A 20442-nucleotide genomic window follows, 5' to 3' on the forward strand; every position below is an offset into this window, starting at 1 on the left:
CACCTCGTCGACTTACTTTGAAGAAATATATCTTCAATTTACAATAGTGTAAAGATAAGAATAGTAAATCCATGCCTTGCGCATCACTTATACTAGCGCTACTCCTTATTTGAAGGGAAATACTGCTGCTGGAAGAGCCGACCGGCATTCAATGTTTTTTAAAACGACCCGATTTTAATTCTTTAATTGTTTGGGAATCCTGCTCAGCATTTATGTAAATAAATCTTCGCATTGCCTGCACATTAATAGTGATTACACTCACCACTTTGGTGAGCTTCGTGCTCTGTTTTTCCCCCAGTCCACCATCTTAGGTGTGGGACCAGGGCTCGTGACGCTCCCAAGATGCCATCTTGGGGAGCGTGCTAGTGTTTGGGTAGGACATTCACCACACCCTCCTTAAGAGCTGATATGCAGGCACGCAGTGTCAGCGCGCTGCGTGCGCGCCCATGGCACGCCGGAAGTGCGCCAGAGGTAAGCCCGTCTATGCCCGTCCATGCCAGGACGGGCCTAGGGGCTACCTACTCTGCTACTTTTACATCTGCCATCGCCTCTCCCGGCTCTACTATCATCTATACAGGTGAGAAGTTGAAAGCGATCAGACATACTACACAGATACGCTGCTCTACCTGCATTCTGCCTATGAATAACTTTAGTTGTACATACTGTGGTTTTACTACTGGCAAGATGTTGTTATGTAACTCCATGAAACGTTTACATAAACGCGGAAAATCTAGAGGACGGTCTGATGTACTTAAGCCTACCATCTTCTGTCAGAAACTCCATTTTTGGAGTATAAATTGTAGGTCACTCCCTAAACACAAAGCGAACATCTACGATTTTATAGCTGAAGAGAAACCTGACGCCTTGTTTCTTACTGAAACTTGGCTTCATAAAAGCTCCAGCCCGGATATTGCTATGGCCATTCCTGATGGATATTCTATAGTCAGGAAGGACAGAGATACTGGTAAAGGTGGTGGCATTGCTATAATATTTAAATCCAATTATATATGCAAATTTGAGGCCCTCCTTTTACCAGATTGTGAAGCTGGACTTTTTAAACTAGCCATTAGTTCCCAGTTCACTCTGTCAGGCCTCCTGATATATCGCCCCCCTGGCAATTCTAACACCTGGGCTTCATCTTTTGCAGAAACCATTGCTCCTATACTTCTGAAAGCCGCCAATTTTACTATTCTTGGCGGCTTAAACCTTCATTTTGAAGATGGTCAATGCAATGTTAGCAAACAGTGCCTGTCGGTGATGGAAGCTCTCAATATTCACTTGTGTAACACGGGGCCTACTCATGTCGCTGGCCATCTATTAGATCCTGTCCTTTCCAACCTTCCATATGAATGCCCTTCTTCTGCTCGCCCTCTAGAATGGTCAGATCATTTTGCTGTTTATTTTTCCCTTTTTCTGACTAATTTACCGTCCTGTCATAACAGCAATAAGAAGGAGTATATTTGCCGATGGAGTAAGCTTGACATACCCAGTTTTAACCAGCGTCTGATGAGTACCCTTCCTGACATTGAGTCACCTGTATCTGTGTCTAACACCGCAGTCTCCACCTGTTTAAACTCAGCTATTGATTAGTCTCTCCCTATGACCCATAAGACTTCCTCTTCTCATTGTTCTCAGGCGCCCTGGTTCTCTGACGATCTAAAACGTATGAGATCTAATTGTAAGACTTTTGAAAGGAAGTGGAGACGTTTTTACTCCCCTTCCCGTAAAGCAGCCTATAAGGAAGCTCTTAAAAACTACCATCATCATTGTAAATTGGCTAGAGCTGCACATATTGTTAATACTGTCACGATTGCCCAGAATTGTCCCCGAACCCTTTTTACGGTGGTGAAAAAACTAACGGGTGCGGATCAGGCGCCTGCTCCTCCTGTTCTAGACAAGGCTCAATGCAATTCTATTGCAGAATTTTTTATAGAGAAAGTAGAACGCATCTACGAATCACTTAACTGTTTGGATTCTGATGACACATTGACCTCTGTGATTCTGCCTTCTTCTTCGATCAAACTCACCAACTGGCTGTTGTTTGATGACATCTCCTTCTCTTCCTGCCTTAATAGCATTAAGTCTGGCTCTCCACGCGACCCATTACCGGCAAAACTCCTAAAACAATTGGACCTCGGCCCACGCCGTGTATTAATGCAACTTCTTAACCTGTCGCTATTGGAATCCACTGTTCCGCAGGAATGGAAGCATGCCATGATTGTCCCTCTGTTGAAGAAAGCCGGAGCAGATGTAGCCAATTTTTCCAACTTCAGGCATATCTCATTGCTCCCTATTCTTTCTAAGATCCTGGAGAGACATATTAACACTCAACTAACCCATTTGGTGGAGAGCTCGGGATTTCTACATCCATCCCAGTCAGGCTTTAGAGCACATCATTCTACTGAAACCACTCTACTGGGTGTGACCGAGAGTTTGCGACACAGTGTCGATCATGGTGAAACATCTGCCCTTATTTTACTTGATCTAAGTGCAGCATTTGACACTGTGTCGCATTCCATCCTCATTGAAACTCTACGGTCCCTGGGAGTGGAGGGTTCTGCTCTTGCCTGGCTAGCCTCCTTCCTAAGTGGTCGCACTTTCCAGGTCTTCTCTGTCTCTGCCTCCTCTAAAATTTGTTCATCGGTTTATGGAGTTCCTCAGGGGTCAATACTCAGTCCCCTATTATTTAATATCTATGTCAGACCTTTAGCAACCATCATTGAAGAAGCTGGTCACACTTTATATTCCTACGCCGATGATACCCAAATTATTTTCTCCCTTTCCAACAAGGAGGGCAATGACATCTCAGCACTGAAAGTGGGTCTGACTCGAGTCTCTGAATGGATGAAGAGAAATTTTTTGAAGCTTAACGGTGACAAGACCGAGGTTGTGATATTGGGCAAGGGTAAGAACCTTTGGGGCCCCCATCATTGGCCTACTGATATGGGTTCCATCCCGTTGCCCGTGGCTGTAGTACGCAACCTCGGGTTTCTCATTGATGAGATCTTACTATGAGACAGCAGGCCGTAAAGGTGGCCTCAATGTGTTTTGTCATCTTGAAATAGCTTCAGAAGATTTTGTGGATGCTACCTTCTTCGACACAGGGAACCGTGGTCCAGGCACTTGTGATCTCACGCCTGGACTACGGTAACGTTCTCTATCTTGGAGCCGATCAGAAAACAACTAAAAAACTCCAAGTTGTTCAGAACGCGGCTGCCCGGCTCCTTCGAAATGTTCCAAGGAGAGTTTCTGCTCTACCAGCACTCCACGACCTCCACTGGCTTAAAATCCCTAGCCGAATTAAATTTAAAGCCCTGTGTCATCTTTTTAAAATTAAACATGGCTTAGCTCCCAAATATCTGCAAGGCTTAGTTCAGGCTTATAAGCCTATCCAAAAATTACGATCTTCTGGAAATGGAGATTTTGCCATTCCCAGATTCAGGCTGGCTAAAATGGGAGGTCGTTCTTTCTCACATTTGGGTCCTAAGATGTGGAATGCCCTACCCGTGACCCTGAAAACGGAATGTAATCTTCTCCGTTTTCGCAAGGGCCTTAAAACCTGGCTCTTTCAGCAGTAATGTCGGAGGTTCCTCTTATTGTATGTCACTCTGCTAGTTCTTCTCCAGTCTGTCCCTTGCGCCGGGAAACCCATTGTGGGTAGCTGTGCGCATTATAAGTTTAATAAAAATAAATAAATAAAATAAATAAATATATGTACTTGCCGTGACCACATGTTAGCCTCCGATATTTTTGCTGTTTGACATTAAAGAGTGGTGGCAATTTTCTATGCCAATGCTGTGTTTCAGTAACCTTGCTCTGTGTTTCGGAATTTGATTTTTAGTACTGACATTTCTTTTTTTATTGCTTCCTAATTTTGTATCTTTACTATGCGTGCCATCAATGATTTAGTAATTCCCTGTTATTTCTTCAATAAAATAAGTAATTCCGCTTATGGTTTTCTCCTCATGATTATAATTTCCTCCCTATACATCGTTTCTGGTTTCTCTCTCTGACGTTTCTGGCTCCAATCGAGCAGAGGTCTGACGGGTTTCCAGAATTCATCCGTTATTCTCAGTTTTGGTGTGTGCCAGCTCGGTCTGAAGGTCTGTCTTAATTGTAATAGTACGCACCCACATTAGTCACCCTAAGTGGTTACATTTCACTGCTCTGCTGGATGTAATATTGTAATAGAAAATTGCTGAATACATTTGTATGGGTTTTCCAATGGCAACACTAACCTTGCAATCATTCCAGTAGACTAATATTGTTTCTATTCTTTGTCTAGTCTTGCTTTTTTATCTCGTTTTATTACTTCAACAGATCTAATGTTTGCCCCTACATTTTCTTGATCCGTGCATTCTTTGTGTTCTTCTTCAGCATGCTATGGACAATGGGGCACATGCATCATTGCTTTTTGCATTCGCAAACGGTGCAAATCGGAAAAATCGGCCGTTTGCGAATGCAAAAAACAATTTTGGGATGCATCAAAGTTTTGTGCACAATTCGCATTTTTTAGGATTTCTAAAAAATGCGAATGCATTTAAGGAATCGCATTTGTGCGATTCCTTAAATGCAATGCATCATTTTTAAAGAAATTGCGAATTTCGAATTTGGAAGTGCAAATTAACACGAGGTTGACCCTCGTGTTAATTTGCGAAAATTTGTAAAAAAGCAAAAAAATGCTTTTTTTCAACTTGCATGTTACAGACACACATGTCCTTAGGACATGTGTGTGTGAAACATCCAATTAAAAATACATTTCAGGGGTGCAGGGGGGGTCCTTTGGACCCCCCCCTGCACCCGTGGAATGCATCAACAAATTGCGAATTCTTAACTGCCTTCCCATTGACTCCTATGGGCCTTTCGGCCCATAGGAATCAATGGGAATTGCGAAAATGCACTTTGGAATTCGCTATTTATTTGAGAATCGGTAAAAATTTCGATTTTTACCGATTCCCAAACAAATAGTGAAAAAATTGATGCATAGCATTTTGCAATTCTTAATTTGCGATTCGGTAATTTTCGCAAATTAAGAATCGCAAAAGCTAACAATGATGCATGTGCCCCAATGTTTTTGCTTCTGTTACTTGGTGACTCCCAGAGCACTTCTTAACCCATCCTTGCACTCCCTTTCCATAAACCTATTTTCTGTATATCTATCCAAAATAGGGAAAGAGTCCTGTGAGAATGTTCAGGTGCAAGGAACCTTTTTCAACAGCGGTAGTTATTTTGGGGCATATCATCAACAAGGCGATAAAAAATGATCGCTGCTTTTGCGTCCGTTTTTGGACGAAAAGCTGCGATAATTTTATCGCCTAGTCAGCAAGGTCACGCTAACGCGTGAAACCTTGCATTAGCGCCTGTTTTCTGAACGCCCAGCTTTGCATCTCTAATGAGATGCAAAGTGGGCGTTCCTGCCCTGACATAACTGTAGAAATGACGTTAAGCGACATTTCTCTAATTATCAATGGGCACGCTAACCTGCAGAGTGACAAGGAAAGTAGCAATAACCTCTGTTATCGCTACTTTCCTTACGCCTGCTTCAAGAATGACTTAGCCATGATATCCTATGTAAGGTGGATATCATGGCTAAGTATGCCTTGCCCTGTCATCAAGCCATCGCCAAACTTTGTGAGATTATCGCTGGATTTCCAGGGATAATCTCACATTTGGCAGTTAGCGCTTGGAATGTTATCGCTTTTGAGATAAGCGTTGCTAATAGCACGCTATCTCAGCCATGCAATTCCACGTTACCCGGCGATAATTATCCTAGCGCTAAGTGCGCTTAGCGATAATTATCGCCGGTCCATGATGATATGCCGCTTAGTCTGTAATCAATGCATGACGCCGCAGTAGACCTCTACTTTCTGTGCTACAATAGACGTTTTGCAACAATTAATCAAAGAAGGAGGCCAGCTATTGTATGTTGAAAGAGAAATGGTTTTGTGCCAGGTTCACTCCTTTTTCTATTTGTTACATTTTCCACCCGCCAGTCAGGTAGCTACGTTTCTTTAAAATGCTTTGTATTTCCATTATGCTACAGCAGCAGCTCATTACGGTGTGCTGTGGGGAACTACATGGCACTTTTGGCCAACAGAGCATACATCAATATTAGTGGAACCGAACGCCGTTTCGTCTTTTTTTCTTAATTGACATGGGTGTATTTGCTGTTGATTTATGTTGTTCCTGCTTGAAGAAGCTGGTTCAGTGTAGCTGTGTTTGCTCATATCTGATATCAGAAGCTTGAATCACTGTCTGGGAACTGGAATTATTATGGGTTCCTTTTCTCAAGGCAAAGACGATGAAACTATTTTTATATTTTGTTTTTCTGAGGTAAAATGGTAATGAGTGGTTCTTCTGGCCTGATACTACCATCATTATGTGAAGTGCCACTACACCTTTAAAATAACAATGGTATGTACGAGGTACATAATATAAATACCTAGATAATATTGCACTAACTGTTTTATTACGACCCTCCCTCCCTCCCACATGCAGCAAAATCTGCACACTAGGGATTAGGTCATGTGGGAAGGAACAGACCGGATGCCCAGCCTTCTCTTGTTACATACAATGATGTGGAATGTCATCTCAATCATTCAGCCAAGCACCATACTTTTTTCACTCCAGAACATAGTTCACAACACTACACTGCAAACAAGTATTGGCAAAGCTAATTGGTCTTGTGTGCAAATATTCAGCAAGCCACTTGATCCGCTTTGTCAATACCCAACCAACTATGGTAAAAATGCATTAAGTACTGAAAACATGTATTTCTATACTTTCAAGATAGCTGTCACATTGCGTGACGCAAAGCGCATTGCGTCATCATGGGAAATATTTATGTAGCTTTTACACATCGTGTGCATCAAGTCACCTTGCTGCACTACACTGCCTGAAAGAGAAAGGGGACGCAGTCCTGTCCTTCCCTTAGACTGGAGCCTATTGCTCTTAGTATGATTGTTTTACTCCAGGAAGATGCATCTTCCTGCACGAAAATAATCCTCTGAGGCATGTGTGCTGCATAATGCATCAGGCATAGAATGAGGAAGTAACGAGGAGAAATAAAGATATTTCTCCTCGTTATGCCTCTCATTGGAAGGTGCAGCATTTTGACGCATTCTCAGGTTTACGACTGATGGTAAATCAAGGAATGCAACAAAATCTATGGGTGGATACAATGGAACACCCACGCTCTACCCATGGAATGCCTCCCTGGAGCAGAGTAAAGTAACACAGCGATCTGTGCTCTGATGCATTACACTGGATGTATCAAGCCATGCACAGCCTCACAGGTTTCCTTTGTGTGGCTTGATAAATCAAACTTAAGAGCAGCGTCGCTCTTGTGCTCCACTGTGTGGCGCAAGAGCGATGCAATTCCTGCGTAGATATGCCCCCACCTGCATTGGTGCACAGTGATGATGCAGCACACATCATTTCACTCAACATGACAGCCATTTTGGAAGCTTAACAAGGATTGTTTTTATACCCCTAACAAAACTGCTCTTGGGCCACTGGGAGGGAGGTTGGTGAGTGTCATATCGGGCATCATATAGACCGCTATCTTGTATGCCTCTCAGAAACAGTGGAAGAGAGGGCGAGAGGGTAGAGAAGGGGGAGTCAGTAACATTAAAGTAAAGATCGAGAATGCTACACTCTCAGAAAACAAGCACATGCATTCCTGTGGTGTGCTAAACAAAATGCCTGTGAATGTGTCACAATGCATGACAAAGCATGCATCATGACGGATTCAAATGCATGCGCACACATGCAAACGCATGGAGAGCCACATCAGGCCATCTAAGCTGCGTGTCTGCTTTGTGACGGGGTCCAAAATGGAGTGATGGTTAGAAACGTATTTTACATAGTGCCCACACCGTCATCGCTCCCCCTAGCATTTTATACACTTCCCATATAATGATTACACAGGACACATTGTTATGGGTAAAGAACTGCTGTAGGTTTATTTTCATACAACAAAAGTATGACGTTTTAGTGGGTTATCTTACGGGCGATCCAGGGTAGGCAGCCCCTTGCTGCCCCGCCCGCCTTATGAGCCAGCCGGCACGGTGGGTCGACGCCCGGACAGTGCAGCCTTTGCTGATCCCCTTCCGGATCACGTGATCATGTCTTATACTCCAGCCCCTTTCTGGGCGGAGCGTGGTATGGCACACCCCGGTTGGTCAGGCCACCCAACTGCCCGAAGGACTAACGGGGCGCCGTCGTTATTTTCCCGGAAACTCCCTGCGGCTCCGGGTCTTTGGCTCAGGCACCCTTACTGTGCCAGGCAGAGGTACCCTTACTGTACCGGTCTGCTGCAGAGGTACCCTTACTGTACCCGTCTGCCTCCAGATCGCCCTGTCCTGTAACTCCGCCACAGCTCTGGAGGAGGCTACCGTCGATGACAGATCCCCCCACCTCTGTGTTCCCTACTTGCATCCCATAGCTTCAAGGGTATCCTGCACATCCAGGAGGAGCATATCCATCCCGACTTTGCCACATTGACCAGACAACTTCATGGTTCCGTTCAAATTATCCCCGGCACCCCTAACAATGGAATCACAGCAGGTCTGAAGGAATAGTGCAAGGTGTCCCCCTAAGACATTGCACCTTTCATGAAGTGCCAACCTACAGATGGCCGGACCCTGTTATCCACCTGTGACCTTAGATACTTATACCAGTAATGGTGTCGCACTACCAGATGGTGGGTCACATGTCTAGCTATAGCCCTTTCATGGTGGATTTGCTGGGGACCCATCAGTGTCCCTGCCAAAGCTGTTTCACCCACTTCGGCCCTATAAGCCCTAGCCCGTCCCTCAAGGACACCTCACCGCCTGCTCTCCCGCACTGCTATGTGAAGGGGATTTTGGGCCCAGCACTCTTTATCCCCTTTACCGGCTCCAGCTAGGTGAGCGGCTGTCCTGACCTGCGAGGCGCAACAATGGCCATCTCCCACCTTGTGGACTATCCTGCCATTCTGGCCCCAGCGCCGGTGTTATTATCTGAGTTGGGAGGCGGTCTCGGTGTATGCCTGCAACCTTAATGTAATCACCTTAGTTGTGTAAGCCCATACCTGGCAGCAAGCTTAGTTAGGCCCTAGTTGCAATCACCTGCCTGTGCACGCCGGCCAAGCTATCTACCTATGCGTCCTGTCCCTAGCTCCAAGTCACTAATTGTCCCCATCATGCGTTGAAGGCTCTTTTGGGATCTACTTAGACAATCTCCCTTCCAGTCCCGTGTAGAGTAATTATTCTGTCAGTCTCGTGACCAGTCATCATATTGGGCATTCGTTGGATCCCAGGCGGCCATCTGCACGCACCCTATTCAGATGTAAGATCCAGTTGGGCAACTTATAACACTATTACCTTCTCACTATGCACTTTCGGGCATGTAAATACTGCCTAAGCTCTCCCCACCCTAGAACCTGAATAACTCAAATAAATCTGACTCAGGCCGTACGCTTACTGGTGCACTTAGCCCAGGGTCCTCCACTGCGTGTGAACCCTGCATTTTGCATTAAGACTGTTGTTATTACCTGCCCCCGTCTAGACATGGAGCACACCTCTTCAACCAGGCCAACTGTTTGCTTACTGCATGCTTCTTAGTTGCATGAAATAATTAAGCTACCAAATAGCGCAAACTCCCCCAGAGATCAGAGTGCTTTACTATCGCACTAGTCGCATACAGAGGCATACATTTTAATTTTGAAGCTTCAACGACTCGAACCTGGGTCCCTAGCTTCAGATTCGGCCGCCCTAGCCGTTAAGCTACCCTCAAAGAGTCGATAGCTTCCTTGCCTAGCCAACCGAGAGCTAGCCGCCCCCATCCATGTCCGCCCAGGTCTCAACTGCCCTGCGTGACATTTCCTTCTTTTCGGTGCATTATGAGTGACATTAAGGCTCAGAATGACTCTTTATTGCTGGCAATCCAACAATGAGGATGCGGGAGACCCCTTACAGTAATTACTCACATTTGACCCGCAAAAAACTCTAAGAAGACCATGGTTTGCTGCAGCCCTTGTGAGGTAACCTGATCCCGAAGTGTGCATGTGTGAGACAGACATACGTACAATATTTTGGGAGACACCCTGCCTGGTGAGGTATGAGACTGACGTAGCTCAGATGGAGCAGGGTATAACAAATATCCACTGTCAGACCAAAAAGCCTGTGGGCACCCCCTTAAGGCTTACCATCCTAGCCCGGAGCACGCCCTGGCAATTCCTGCTTCCGTTCCCACCTATCCTTGTCAGAATGGTGCCTGTGTACTTGATCTGATCCTCCTGCTCCAAGGCGTGGTTTGACCATTATCACGGGAAACCCGAGCGTTTCTGAAAGAGAGATCAAATCCATGAAAACAGCCCCTAACCAGCACTGACCGGTAAGCCTTTTGCTAACTAGATCGCCAGGATCAGAGCCCATTACTTGCGCTCCAGTTGATGTGGAAAGCTCATTCCAATCTTGCCCATGGATGCATGATATGCCCAAACACACCATTTGTTTAAAAGACAACGCCTTACAATCTGTCATATTTGCCCCCACTCTGCCAATGCTTGATCGAGTAAGCACCCTAATTCATTTCTTAGTAAATAAACAAATAGCCCAGACTCATCAGTTGTTTTACGAGAGAAAACAACCCATTAATGCACAGGACTAATGGGCACTAAGGGGGCTGCCCTGCTGATGTCCCCCTGTGGGGGACGGGGGCAGCGGCATTTCATCGCAGCTAATTTCTGTGCTTGACATATGCGTAATTTTAGTGAAGAAATGTGTTTAGGCAACAACAGTTTGGTTACTGTTTTCCTCCTGAAAATGTTTGTACTATACTGGTTTGACTATCATTTGTGGGAAGATGTACGCTGCTCTTTGCAAGTGGAGCCCATTATTGGATTTGCCACATTTCAAAATATGTAACATATAGATCGTGGAATTTTATTGAGATTAGTCAAGAGTAGTATCTTGTATCATATTGTATTGTTTTTGGCTCTGCGTATTAAAGTGATTTATGTAACTCCTTAACTGACGTCAACACCCATAGCTGCTGTCTATCACAAGAATGAGGGAACCCGTGTAAATGGACAGGTACATGACAACAGTAAAGCTTCACAACGCGTTTATCGATCAGTATAGTTACATTTTTGTTTACTGGATTACTCTGTAAAAGTGCTCATAAAAATGGTGATCAAAACATGGGAACTTTTAATACAACACTTCCTCAAATATTTTGACAAACTCATTTCAAAGTTGTGATACTGAAATTAAACATAAAGCATGAGAAAATACAATGTACAAATGAGAGAAGTTCTCTCTTCTAAGCATCTGATTAAAGTTTCAGGGACTTCTTTATGGGAATGATGGTGCAGGGCAGGGGGTGTAACACAGGCCCCTGCCTCCCCCGCAGTGCAGGGGCCCCTTCAGCACAGTACTCAGGTCTGAGTGCTCCGGATAAAATCCGGAGCGGGGGCCCATCCATGTACATTGCAGGCGGGGGCCTTAAACTTTTGTTACGCCACTTGCGCAAGGCAGCACAGCAGCATACTTTGCTGTGCTCCCTACATCACAGGGAAAAAGGGCAGGAATGCACCATATTCATCTAATACAGTGCATTCATGTCCTTTACCCCTGCGTTGGCGCCTTTTTGTGAGCTTAGCGTCAATGCAGGCACCCTTCTACCATGGTGCAAGAGTGCCTGTGCCGTAGACAGGCTTGTTTTGTGCAGAAAAAGGCACCTGCTTACACATAAATAATCCATTGAGGCATTTTTCTTTTTCTATGTGTGCTGCATTCTGCAGCATACATAGAAAACAGAAAAAGGAGGGAAAATAAAGATATTTCTCCTCATTAAGAATTTGATGCATTCCCAGGTTTCTTAATCTGGGACTGCATCAAAAACAATTGGAATTGTGTGGGAATGCTCACAGCAACATCCATTAAAGGTCTCATTTGAGCAGAGTAAGGTAACACAGCAATTTAAGGTGCGTTACCGACTCCAGATTTATGAAGCATTCAAAGCCACGCAATGTGGCTTTGCATGGCTTCATAAATCTTACTTAGAGGCTTGCATCATGCATGTACCTCTTTGCCTGTTGCAAACGTGATGCAAGCTTCTTGTAAATATGCCCCTCCGTTTCAGTGCTCGGATAGTGTCGTGCCCAGCACTGTGAATGGCATCTATGTCGTTTAGGGATTGCTAGGTGTCGCAACTGTGACTCCTAAATTTCCCTAAACACATCTTGCTGTGCCTTTGAGACCATTGGCCTCAAAGGTAGTAAAATCAGTGCCAAGAACACAGGGGTAGCACACTCTCATGGGTGTTGCATCCCCACTCTTTTTTTTTTACAACACTAATAGCGAATAATCTATTATTCACAATTATAGTGCAATAAAAAAATGAGCACCAGTAGCAGGTAAGAGATATCCTCTGGCAGCTGTGGTAAGTACACAACAAAAATATGTTGTGTGCATGCCAGCAGGTGAGAGTGTGCTTGTCTGACAGAAAGTGTGTGTATTTTTGTGTAGGTGTCTGTTCTTCTGTGTATATGAAAGTGAAAGTGAGTGACAGTCAGGGAGTGGAAATTAATAAGACTGAGTGTGGGTGGGTGAAACTGAACGTGGAAGAATGAGCGTGGTAAAGTGTTAGAGAGTGTGAATGAGGGACACTGAGAGTGTAATTGTAAGTTAGAATGAGTAAATCAAAGTGCCACTTCAAGATTGCACTGCATGCACTGGGACCTGCAGTGTATTGTTATTATACTATGCCCTTTCCATAATACCAGGTTCTTTGTGACGCAGGTGGCTTCCCCAGCACTTAGGATGCACATGTCTCCATTGCTTGGCAGTCCAAGTGTGTTGTTCTACTCGGTGGATGGCTTTTCTGCAAGTTTCCACCGCTGCCTTGTTTACTTTGGGGGCTGGTTTGATTCTGTCACTCCCTGTTTTGGGGGGCCACTACTCTCCAGGGACCACTGACTTTTACACGTGTCGCACTGCTTCACTAATGGTATTTTGCTCAACTGACCAGACTGTCACCCTGCCCCTCTGCTGTCCTGACTCTGGTTTATTCTGGACAGTCTCTGTGGCTTCTGGGCAGACTGTTTCTCACTTTGCATATGCTGTTCATCTCCAGATGGTGTGATGAGGCTCCAAGGGCTGGATGAGCGTGGACAGACTTGCAGCCTGATTCATGAAAAACGGGATTGCGAGTCTCAAATAGCGAAAAATTGCGAATCGCTATAGAGAACTCGCAAATCGGAATTCATGAAGATTACCGATAATAAAAAGCGATTCGCACGCGGGCGCAAATTCCGTTAGATTTAACGATAAACGCAGAAAAATCGGTATTTCCGGCTACTCGCGTCGGGATAGCGAAATCGCTAATACACGTGATCAGGAAAACGGGAAGTCGCTTTTCGAGCACAGTGATGACATCACAACCAGGAAGCAGCCAGTTCCCACCACCATTCACCACAGTGAGGCAGACCTCGAGTCAGCAACTGTGAGAGCTCCTGCTATCCCATTTTTGATTCCTACTCTGCAACAACAGTGCTGCCATGTCTGAGGAAGCTGTTCCTGGCCCCTCCAACACCACAGGGCGGAAGAGGAAGCTGAAATTCTCAGAACAGGAGCTGGAGCATCTGATAGAGGGGGTGGTGGCCAACCACTCCAAACTCTTTGGCAAGGACTCCAGGAGGATGCCGGAGCAGGAAAAAAGGAGGATCTGGCAGGGAATAGCGTCCACCGTCAACTCCGTGGGTGTGGCCGATAGGTCACTGGACGAACTTAAAAAAAGATGGTACGACCTCCGAGGTCGTGCCAAAGAGAAGGTGGCGGAGCACCTTGGAGAGGCATGGGGCACTGGAGGGGGAGGACCTAGAGTCCCTCCAAACACAGCCTTGGAGGACCAAGTGGAAGACACGCTTGAGAGGGAGGCGTGCATTGGATTCACGCGTCTGGACTCATCCCGCCCCACCCAAGACACCCAAGGTAAGTGGCATGCGACTGCGACCCTGTCCCCTATGAATGTCCATGACCATATAGGCTCCCATAATCTTCCATAGTCATGCCATTGTTGCACATCAGGTAATGCCCTGAAGCATTGTGGGACATGTAGTGTGGCCACAATGTAGTAGTACGACAATGCAGCCAGGCAGGTTCCAAAGTACGCAAAGCCATAGCCAGTCAGGGAATGTCACCCAGCATGCATGTAGCAACTGCACGTCTGACAGATACATGCAACTAATGAACGTCCACTTACCCTCACAGGTGGAGCTGAAAGCAGCGACAGCGAAAGGCTGCTAATTGATGAGGAGCCCCATGATGATGAGGAGGTGCCGCCACAAACCCAGGCACCAGCCCCTGCCGCAGCAACAACACCAGCAGCCAGGTCCACGACTAGTGTGCCCCCAGCCTCAGCCGCAGCAACTGCAGCCGCAGCCAGGCCCACGACTAGTGTGCCCCCAGCCTCAGCCGCACCAACTGCAGCCGCAGCCAGGCCCACGACTAGTGTGCACCCAGCCTCAGCCGCACCAACTGCAGCCGCAGCCAGGCCCACGACTAGTGTGCCTCCAGTCCCTGCCGCACCAGCAACACCTGCTGTGACACCACCAGCAGCTGCTGCGACTACATCAGGGCCCGCGACAGCGGCAACACAGCGGCCAGCCACTGTGTCAGGCCAGCAGAGCAGGCCTGGCAGGTCTCGCCAGCACACCAATGCAGCAATCAGCAGGAGGGGCAATGGACAGCGGCTGGCGCAAATGAGCGTCGAAAGACGCATGCTGCGTATTCATCAGCGGCAGGCACGGCAGCAAGGTGCCATACAGCTACAGCTGTACAACATTGAGCGCAATGTGGCCGGAGTGGGGGACCGCATGGACCGCATGACGGCGGCCATGGCAGGTGTGGGGGAGGGAATGGCCCGCATGACTGCAGCCATGGAGGCCAACACTGCATGGATGACAACTCAGCGCAAAGCAGCACGCCGGCGCCCCCATCAGATTTTGAGCCGGCTGGCGGCCTACACCAGGTCCAATTATGTTGCAGCCAATGCCACATCACAGTTGTCGCGGCGGTCCCTTGCACAGCAGCACCAACTCATCCAGTGCTGTGAGGATATGACCAGGGTCCTGGAGCACCTGACCACGGCGGTGATAGCACTACACCCTCCTGCTCTAGCTACCACTGTTGGGGGTGATGATGTCAGTGAGGGGACATCAAGCATGGACAGCCACTCAGCCACACAATTAGGGTCACTCAGGCGCAGCACCAGGCCAACGGCAGGAACACGTGCCTTGGAAGAGGATGAGCCTCATAGGCGCTTGGGTGGTACGCGCAGGAGGCGCAATTGACAACATATGACTATTACAGGCACAGGCTGAGTATAAGCCTGCCCTGTCCCTTCACACAGCAGTATGCAGTAATACTGTTCGCAATGACGTTATTCAAAGTGGTACCATTATTGTGAAAGAAACAATAATATATGTTTTTGCAGCACACATTGGCGTTGTGTCTTTATTACATTTTGCATGCATTTGTGATTTGTGGGGTGAGGGAAGAGGGTTCACTAGAAACTGTTCACTGTGATGTGGTTGCGACGTCTGTGGCCTTCAGCTGGGTTCTCCCCGCGTGCATGGTGCGCATGTGCAGGTGGCCGGTCGTCCCCTTCAGATTCACTGCCAGATATGTCGACAGGTATCCGGCGCTTGGTTGCAATGTTATGTAGTATTGCGCAGACAGCCACAATGCGGCAGCACACTGCAGGACTGTAATACATGGCCCCACCTGTCTTGTGCAGTATGCGGAACCTGCTCTTGAGCAGCCCAAATGTCCTTTCTATGCAATTCCTTGTCCGTATGTGCGCAACATTGTAGCGCCGTTGCTGGGGTGTAGCAGGGTTGAGGTATGGGGTGAGGAGGTATTCACGTAGGGCGTAGCCACTGTCACCTGAATGAGAGGAGCAGAGGGTGAGTGCCTGTGCTGCACTGCTACTTCATAGCAATGTGACATTGTCGACAAAGTGTACTTACCAAGTAGGTGTCCTTCCCCAAAGTCTCCCCTGGCCAGTCGTGTGTGGATGCCGCTGTGCCGGAATAGGAAGGAGTCATGGGTACTCCCTGCGTACTGGGCAACAATGTCAGTGATGTATGTCTTAGCATTGCAGACCATCTGTATGTTGAGGGAGTGGTAGGACTTCCGATTGCGGAACATATACTCCGTGGCAGCTGGAGGGCAGATGGCGATGTGGGTACAGTCTATGCATCCGAGGACATGTGGAAAATGGGCTACGTTGTAGAATTGTCGCTTGGTCAAGTCCAATTCCTGTTGGCTGGTGGGAAATTTGATGTGTCGGTGTAGCTGGGTAAGCATGGCGTCAACAAAACTCTTGAGGCAGCGTGACATGGTGGGCTGGGAGATCCCCCCAGCAACCGCTACTATCCCCTGGAAGCTCCCGGAGGCCGGGAGGTGCAGGCTACACAATACCTGCACATGTGGAGGCACCGCATTGGTACACCTTGTTGGGTGCTGCATCAGGGGGTCAAGGTCATGTATCAGCTGGATTATCATTTCCCCATTCAGCCTGTATTTTGCATATATCTGCTCTCTGGTTTGGCCCAGCAAGGTGACCCGCTGGCGGAATATCCTGTCCTGGATCCTGCGTCTCCTCCGTGCTGCTCGCTGTAGCCTTCGCCGCCTGACCACCATGTACATTCCTGGCATTGTGGAACTCCTAATGCTGCTTCTGAATGTCCTTATGTGTGATTGGTCAGGCCTGAACCTGTTACTGATTGGCCAACGTTTTTTTTAAAGCAATTTTGTAATGGCTTTTATGGTTACCACCTGCTTTGAGTTGTCCTTAATTTGCGCCGCGCAAACTGCTATTTTTGGGTTTTTCGCTATTTTCGATTTTTCATGATTACCGATTGCGATTGTTTAACGAATTCGCAATTTTTTTTCGCAGAATCCGTGGATTGTCGCATTTTCCGATCCGCTAATGCTCTCCTCCAGGGATTCTGCGAATATTATTGCGATTTCGCTATTATGTGTTTGTGATTTCGCTATTTTGGTGTTGAATGCCGATTACGGACATTGCGCCCGCAATTGCATTTTCGCAGCGATTGTGGGCGCAATTTTGCTTCATGAATCAGGCGGTTGATACTATGCCAGGTAGGGACTTCACTCTCTAGTCTGGTCAGCAGCATACTGTCATAGCATCCTTTCACCCATGCATATCTGTCTCGTGTTCCCTCTGCATTAGAGCCCCTGTCCCTTTCTCTATGCCCTAGTCACTTTGTGTCCCTTGCGACCTCCCTTGGAAGGGGACAGTGTCCAGAGGAGACCGAGTGACCTCCTGCACTCAAGGTCCTAGCTCATCACTTCTCCACACCCTGCAACTGGAGATTTTCTTTAAAGCAAAATGGGTACATTCCACGTCTTATAAAGGTCTGCGAAGCACAGTTATGAAACAGGTTTGGGAATTGATCCTTTCACTTGGAGTGAGAGTCATAATTAACCACTGGTCAGAAAGAACTCACCTTCATGGGGTTTTTAGCAAGGGCAGGACAGCATATCCAGGTCTAACCCCATCTCCTGGATAATGCAAGACCCAACCAATGCCACATACAGGCCCCAAGGAGTCCGGGGCTGAGTAGCAAATAACATTGCAGACAAAAATACAAGAAAGCGAGAACGTATAATGTTTGAAAAGGACAATTTTTTGACGGGATGTGTTTTTAGAAATCATAGAAACATCGTGGGAAAAAGTCGGAATGTATATCAGACACAGTTGCATGATAAATGAAGATCCTGCTACTTTTAAATGGCAATCTGAGAACCTAACCAAAACGTCGTCATTAAAGCTGACCAAAACGGGACGTGTGCCCTCCTTTGCAGCAATGAAGCAAAATAAGCTCCAGCTCCGCAGCCGTCAAAGGAAATGGCTGAGCACACAACACCAGCTACAGCACAACACAAGCAAATATAGAATGCACAGCTTATTACCTGGCGCGCAAGTGCAACCTTCTGGAACATCCGTTGAAACTAAAAGGATGCGCTAGCACCTGTCAGCGCCACTCCTATTTCACAATCTCTTATGCACAAAAGAGAAACGGCTCTACCGAAAACGGAGAAAATGCAATCTGCTATGACAAGTACTTCCGTGAGCACCAGGCATGCGCCTTTTAGAATGAAAAACCTTTAGTTATAGTTACATTTTTTAGATTAATCCCCAAACTGATTTGTAGTCCAAACTCTCGAATCTATCGATGGTGAAACTAAAAAGCTCCTCTGGGCGGGTCGAACAGCAGAATAGGGAGGAAATCCACCAATTAGTCGAAGGTAAATACAATTGCCTAGAAAACCATCTAATTATAAGCAAGGGTTAACTATGGAATAATGTTTGCAATGTTGCCTGAGACACAGCTGGAGCTGACTGTCGCAAGACCACAATACATTCACAAACATGCAACAGTAAAGTAACCCATTAAACCCTACTCGATGAATTGCAAATCACAATATTGACTTAGTTAAACTGTGTCGAGTAAATAACAATACATGACTTTGAACTAATGGAAAATAGTTCTACTGCATTAAAAAACGACTCTAATAGACAACCTACTTGAACTACATGATGTCTCCAGTTTTTCAACACTCCAGAAAGTGTTATTATTTTGTTCTGTTCGACTGCCAGTTACTGATAGAGTATTTAATCTTACGGTTTTTGATCATTAATCCGCTGCATTTCGTTTTATCAAACGTTATTTTTAATCAAACGTATATATCAAAGGTCTTTCGTGCTCCTTTGAATTAAGACTTACAGATGGGTAATGTGTGAATTGAAAAATAATTTACATTTTTAGTCAGGTCTCCTTTTTGAAATGTTGAACGGAAATAGTTCATCTTCGCTTCCGTCTCCTCACCCACGCACACAAAGCCCTACACGACCAAGGCCCGAGCTACCTCAACAACCGGATCAACTTCTACACCCCCAAGCGCCTCCTCAGATCAACCAGCCACGCCCTCGCCGCCGTCCCCCGCATCCGAAGAGCGACAACAGGAGGAAGGTCCTTCTCCTACCTGGCCGCCAAGACCTGGAACTCACTCCCAACCGACCTGCGCCTGACCCAAGACCACCTCTCCTTCAGGAAGAAGCTCAAGACCTGGCTGTTCGAGCAGTAACGGCACCCCCCCCCATCCCAGCGCCTTGAGACCCTACGGGTGAGTAGTGCGCTCTAAAAATGACATGATTGATTGATAACATGTAAGCTAAAACCAATTTGATTTGGCATCTGAAAAATGCGTTTTAATATTTTAAATATTAATGCTTTGGCGGACGTGTGCAGCATAACATCACAGACATCGCTCATTGAAACAAATATGCCATTTGTCATTTTTTGCCAAAGTTCGGTTTAAGGAACTTCCACAGTTCCTAGTAGTCATTTTTTCATGATGTTTGTACATACACCACATAGCAGTTATGCTCTCTCCTTCAGACGTCCTATTTAACTCATATGTTGTTTACGATTATCTTCACCGACTTCACAAAATGTTCTAGTTTTCCAAAAACGTCTCAAAACATGGCTTGTGAGGTGTGCACATCAGTCAGAATAGTTGGCCCAAATTTAGCCAAAGTGTATTCTCCCAATGATACCTCTAATTCCCTCCTATCTTAGTTAAATCACTGATGGGGATGTGCGATGCTGTTATGGACCCCGGGGACGTGTGCTACTTTATCAGGTGCAAAAGACACATGGATGATGGATGGAATGCAGAGCAAATCAAACATTCACCCCCCAGTCAAGAGATCTGGTTTAAATCCATTGTTCTTTTGCTCACCAAGCCAACCCGGTTTAGACCCATCCATATGAAAATCAGGCCAGACCCTGTGCCTCATGGGAACAGTCCAGCCCGAAGTGCCAAGCCAGGTCCTCCCTGGACCAGAAACAAGCATCCTGGGACCGGTTTCGGGGCATCACCCCTCATCCGCCAGGCTAGCTTGAATCCAGTGGTAAAGTGAGCCCGAGACCCATGTCTGAGCATACCCGGCGCACTTAGGGCGAGAAAGCAAAAGAAACACAGATGATGGACGGAATGCAGAGCAAAACAAACATTCACCTCAATTAAGAGTTCAGGGTTAAATCAATCGTTCTTTTGCACAACATTCCACCACAGTTTAGACCCAGCCATATGCGAATCAGGCTTGACCCTGTGCCTCATAGGAACAGTCCAGCCCGAACTGCCAAGACAGGTCCTCCCTGGACCAGAAATAAGAATTCTGTGACTGGTTTTGGAGCATCACTCCTTCCAGGGCAGGCTCCTTTTGTATCCTTTTCTGGGAGTTGTTAGCACGTCTACCAAGCAGGGCAGAAAGCTATCTCAGCTAAAGAACTCCCTGTGCAACCAGTACAGGTATTTGAGGACTGACGGCAACAAAGTGGCAACTTTGCTAAAGTGC

This window comes from Lissotriton helveticus, chromosome 6, assembly GCF_964261635.1.
Source record: "Lissotriton helveticus chromosome 6, aLisHel1.1, whole genome shotgun sequence".
Taxonomy (NCBI): Eukaryota; Metazoa; Chordata; class Amphibia; order Caudata; family Salamandridae; genus Lissotriton; species Lissotriton helveticus.